This window comes from Talpa occidentalis, unplaced genomic scaffold, assembly GCF_014898055.3.
Source record: "Talpa occidentalis isolate TD23 unplaced genomic scaffold, MPIMG_talOcc4v2.1 talOcc4.2, whole genome shotgun sequence".
Lineage (NCBI taxonomy): Eukaryota > Metazoa > Chordata > Mammalia > Eulipotyphla > Talpidae > Talpa > Talpa occidentalis.
Window position 1 is genome coordinate 45459318 of NW_023602073.1, and position 6000 is coordinate 45465317.

The window sequence follows — 6000 nt, forward strand, 5'->3', positions numbered from 1 at the left end:
GGTCTGGGAGCTATGGGAGGAGACCTCACCTGGAGGAGGAGGTGGCCCAAGAGGATCAGCCAAAGAGGGGATCCAAGAGAGGCCGCATGTGGAGCTTGTATCCATGGATCCCCAACCCATGTGCTTGTGCAATGGGTTGGCCTGAGTGCAGGGGTCTGCGTGTCACATTGGTGGCTATCAAAGCCCAATGTTGGAGTGACCGCAGACAGAAAATCCTGAGGATTGGGCGATTACACCCAAAGTACAGAATTGCCAATCCAAGAGCAAGAGCATCTTGGGGGTGGATGTAGTGTGTGGCCTGTGGCTGAGACCACAGCCGGAGAAGGCCAGGAAGCCTGACGGCTCCTGGTGTGTGACAGCAGAGGCCTGAATGGTTTCCCCCTTGTATGAGCAGTGCCTTCAGCAGCAGAAGTGGTGGATCATGTGCTGGTGCCAATGATTGTCTTTTGCCACTAGGTTGGTACCCTGCCTGGAATTATTTGTATCTGTTGTATTTTCTTTTGTGGGCCATGGCTGCTGTGTTTGTTCAAGGAAACTTGTATATACTTGTATATAGATTGTATGGCAGAAAACCCTGAGGGGGTGGCTTGTAGGGTAAATGGTTTTCAGGATTTTCTGCCCTCCTACCATTAGTGTTGCTCTGCCTGATGGGCACCTGCAGTTGTTACATTGTTGCAAGCTGACTACTACTTCTGTGGGCCAAGGGAGGAATATTGACATAGTCACCCAGAGAAGCAGACAGGAGACAGGTGGGAGAAAGAAGCCAGAGAAGCCCAGAATGAAGACCTATAGGGAGCTGGGAGGTCTGCTGGCCTCCTGGCTCCACAGCACCACTGCCTGCCCTGTACCTGGTTGCTGCACTGCATGTAAAGCTCAATAAAAACCTGAGAAAGCCACTGAGGGCTCAAGGACTCTCCTTTACCCAGGTCTGCTCGAATCATAGAAACCTGCACTGTGCCCATCCTGCCCCTACAGTGCAAAACTCCAAAATATATGTTATAGCCCAATGTAAATATGATGTCAATATATGATATTTTATTCATCTTTGATCTTTCAACAAATAAGTTTTCTAACTCCCTTTTCCTTTTATCCACAAGACTATTAGTCAATCATAAGAAGCAGCTTAGCCGTTTTCATACCTTCACAGCCATATAATATCCTTTATATCTATGGTAAATATTTTAATTATTAGTTTTATGAGAAAAACTTATATTGACAGGCCATAGGCCATGTCTGAAGCATAATTTCACTAGAGCAAAAGATGATCATTTCTTTTGCAAAAACAAATTCTGAAGTTAGATGAAAGACAAAGAAATAGGGCTCCCCTGGTGGCCAGGGGTTAAAGTGTCAGTGCTATCAAGCTATCACCAGCCACTGCAGCAGGAATTCCATCCCCAGTGAGGGAGCTGATCCACAAGGCACAGCAGACCTTTCCTGTCTGGCCTGCTGCTCCCCTCAGCAATGTATTTCAGTAGAGCTTCCTGTTCTGCTCCCCACTCTGCCTCTGGTGAATCTTGTCACCCCCCCCACACACCTCTGGCCAACACCCCAGTCCTTGTATGCGTAAATAAATAAAAATAAATCTTTTTTAAAAAGAGAAGGAAATAATGATTTCTCTTTATATTTAACCTGTATGCAGTCACCCAAATCACATCAATTCCTTCATGAGTACTACTTTAACATTATATAACAAGTTATTCACAGAAAATACACAAGCCAGAAACCTTATAGCCTTAAACTTCATCAACTTTTCTTAGATATTTGAAGACATAAAAATAAAAATCATTTCATATAACAGCATGCAAATTACATACCTTTGTAAAGTGGCGGGACAGTCAAACTATTTCCCAGGTTTTAGCTGAAGTGACCATCAAAAGTGCTCAGATTGTATCCAGCTTGGTTTTGGCAATTTCCCTCCTGGAGCCTAAGCAGAGGACAATATTAAAATCCGTAAGTGATCCCCACTGACACTGTGGTGTAAATGGGTGTCGGCTATTTGGGCCCCAAAGGAAAGAAAAACACCCCTTGACACTGAGTGAGCCTGTGCGGTCCTTTTCATATCATTTCCTGTGTAAGTGGTTTTCATTTCCTCTAAAGCCAGTGCTAAGGCCTGTGGTTTGATCTTTCTGCAACGTCTACAAAAGTGAATGAGTTTTACTTTGGCTCCAGTTTCTTTCTCTCAGGCTTGAGGAGATGCCCCCTGCTTTCCTGAGCCTCCCCATCCAGGACCTCAAGCTCTTTATACCGGACAAGGTGGTCTTTGTCCACCTGTCTGATCTGTGGTCATGGCTTTGCATCAGTAATCTGTGACTCTTACATCTGTCCCAAGCCTGAGTTCCACCCACCTTTCCCCACACACCACTGGGAACATAACCCTGGAAACTCGCTGGTCCAAGATGGCCCCAGAGTCTGTCCTCACAGATTTTCTGTCCCCCCGGACTGGCCCCTAGATCCCTTCCTTGGTTTCCCTGCTCTTCCATTCAGGCACCTCAGATATTGTCCTGGAAGCTGGGAAAGGCACCTCCTCCGTGTGCTGGCGTCTCACCAGCTTTAGACCCGCCCTCCAGGCAGGTGCCCGACTGCGTGTTCAGACTCCTGGAAAGGGGCAGGACGAGAGATGCTGGGCATGGGTAAGGGTGACTGATCCATGGGATCACTCCCTCCTACTAGTGGGTGCAGGTCACCTTCCCTCCACAGTTCTGAGATCCAAAAGGGGTGCCTTTTGGCTGTAGGTTGGAGATGACAAAAAAGGGTGTTTTTCCTGTCAATCTCTTGGAGGTGGGTAATGAGCCCTCCACTGCCTGCTCATCCCTGGACTGTGTCCTCAGATCTTCTTCTGAAATACTGCCTGACCAGCTCATAAACTAGAGAACAAAGAAATCCTGGTCAATGTTGGGAGTATAAATTTCAATTCTTATGCCGCAACTGAGGCAGGAGGTAAAATGCTGGAGACTAAAGTGAGAGACTCACAGCAGCTTATGGGGAAGCTGCCTTTGTTCTCAGTGAGACCAAGTGAAAAACAAGGACTTTGGGAAACTAATGTAAATCTTTTGTCTCAGTTTAAAGCCAAAAAACAATTATTTCTTATAAATGCAATCTTAAAACAAATGTTTTCTTATTAAATAAATTTATCCCAAAATTACCAGGGCACTGTGGGCCAGTTAAAAACTATTAGGGTGTCCCATACATTCTGGAAAGTTTTGTCCTCATTGTCATTCAACTCAAAGTATTTTTTAATTTCTTCTTTGATTTTGTCTTTTAATCCAGTGGTCTTCCCATAGTGGGTTTCAATCTCCATGAAGTGGGTGGATTCCTTGCTTTCTTTTCATGGTTTATTTCTGGTTTGATGACTTTATCATCAGAGAAAATAGTTGTAATAATTTTGATTTTTTTATGTTTTTTGAATTTATTTTAAATATTTTTACATCATTTTTCATTCTTGTACATTGCATGCATTTCCATCTTGGTTATAGTCCCCATAAAATTTCCACCACCCTTGTTTTGATCCTACTCCCTTCTCCTCCCCTGTTGTGTGTCTCTGGTTTATAGTTGCTTGTTGATTTTGATTTTTACTTTATTATAATTAGTCTTTTTCTTGATCACTTATTTAGGTTTCCTAAATTCATGCTATGAGTGAGACCATCCAGTATTTTTCTTTTCTTTCTGGTTTATTTCACTGAGCATGATCTCTTCCAGCTCTGTCCATGTTGCTGCAAATTGCATGAATTTATCTCTTTTGATTGCTGAGTAAAATTCCATTGTGTATATATACCACATCTTCTTGATCCAGTCATCTGTTTTGGGGCATTTATTGTTTACATAGCTTACCTATTGTAAATAGTGCTGCAATAAACATAGGGGTGCAGGTGTTCTTTTGAATTAATGTTTTTGTAGCCCTTGGGTAAATACCTAGGAGTGGAATTGCTGCATCATACGGAAGTTCCATTTTTAGCAGATTGAGGAAACTCCACACAGCTTTCCATGGTGATTGGACCAGTTTGCACTCCCACAAGCAATGTTCCTGTTTCTCCACATCCTCACCAACATTTGCTGTTGCTAGTTTTTTAAATATGTGCCATTCTCACTGGTGTAAGATGGTATCTCATGGTAGTTTTGATTTGCATTTCCCTGATTACAAGGGATGTTGAACCTTTTTTCATATGCCTGTTGGCCATTTGCATTTCCTCTTCAGAGAAGTTTCTTTTTAGCTCTTCTGCCCATTTTTGGACTAGATTATTTTCTTTGTTGTTGTTGAGTCTCATCAGCTCTTTGCAGATTTTTGTGATCAGTCCTTTATCATTAGTGTTGTGTGCAAAAATGTTCTCCCAGTTGGTGGGGTTTCTCTTTGTTTTTGTTATTGTCTCTTTTGCTGTGCAGAAGCTCTTTAATTTGATGTAGTCCCAGCTGTTTATCTTTGCCTTCACTATCACTGCTTTGGGTGATGTGTCTGTAAAGATGTCTTTGATGTGCATATCACGTAGTGTTTCCCCTATATTTCCTTCTATGTATTTTATGGTTTCAGGTCTTATGTCTAGTTCTTTAATCCATTTTGAGTTGATTTTTGTGTATGGTGTGAGGTAGTGGTCAAGCTTCATTCTTTTGTATGTAACGACCCAGTTTTCCCAGCACCATTTATTGAACAAACTTTCTTTGCTCCAATGCATAGTCTTTGCTCCTTTGTCAAAGATTAGTTGATCATAAATCTGTGGGTTTATTTCTGGATTTTCTATTCAATTCCATTGGTCTGTATGTCTGTTCTTGTTCCAATACCATGCAGTTTTGATGATTATAGCTTTGTAGTATAGTTTGAAGTCTCGGAGTGTGATGCCTCCATTCCCTTCTTTTTTTTTCAGGAGAGCTTTGGCTATTCGGGGTTTTTGGTGATTCCACATGAATTTCATCAATAATTGTTCTATTTCTTTGAAGAATGACATTGAAATTTTTATTGGAATAGCATTGAATCTGTATATTGCTTTTGGTAGGATGGCCATTTTAATAATGTTTATTCTTCCAATCCATGAGCAGGGGATGTCTTTCCATTTCTTTGTGTTCTTCTATTTCTTTTAACATTGTTTTATAGTTTTCTTTGTATAGGTCCTTTACCTCTTTTGTTAGATTATTCCCAAATATTTGATTTTTTTTGTTTTGATAATAAAAGGGATTTTTTTTTTATTTCTTTTTCTTCAGATTTATTGTTTGTGTATAGGAAGGCTACTGACTTTTGCATGTTGATTTTGTATCCTGCCACTTTACTGAACTGATTGATGAGTTGAATTAGTTTTTCTGTGGAGTTTTTTGTTCTCTATGTATATTATCATAGCATCTGCAAATAGTGATAGTTTGACTTCTTCTTTTCCTATTTGGATTCCTTTTATGTCTTTTTCTTGTCTTATTGCTCTGGCTAGGACTTCCAGTATTATATTGAAAAGCAGTGGTGAGAGTGGACATCCTTGTCTTGTTCCAGATCTTAATGGGATTGCTTTCAGCTTTTCACCATTGAGAATGATACTGGCTGTTGGCTTGTCATAGATGGCCTTTTTGATGTTGAGGTATGTTCCTTGTATCCCAAGAATTTCAAGGGCTTTTATCATGAATCGGTGTTGTTCTTTGTCGAAAGCTTTCTCAGCATCTATTGATATTATCATATGGTTTTTATATTTCTTTTTGTTGATGTGTTGGATAATATTGATTGATTTTCAGATGTTAAACCATCCTTGTGTCCCTGGGATGAATCCTACTTGGTCGTGGTGAATTATCTTATGGATACATTGTTGGATTCTAATAGCTAAAATTTTATTGAGGATTTTTGCATCAGTGTTCATTAGGGAGATTGGCCTGTAGTTTTCCTTTTTTGTGTTGTCCTTGTTCGGTTTTGGTATTAGTGTAATGTTGGCTTCATAGAACGTGTTTGGTATTGTCCCTTCCTTCTCAATTTTTTGGAAGAGTTTGTAGAGGATCGCACTAATTCATCTCTGAATGTTTGGTAGAATTCATTTGTAA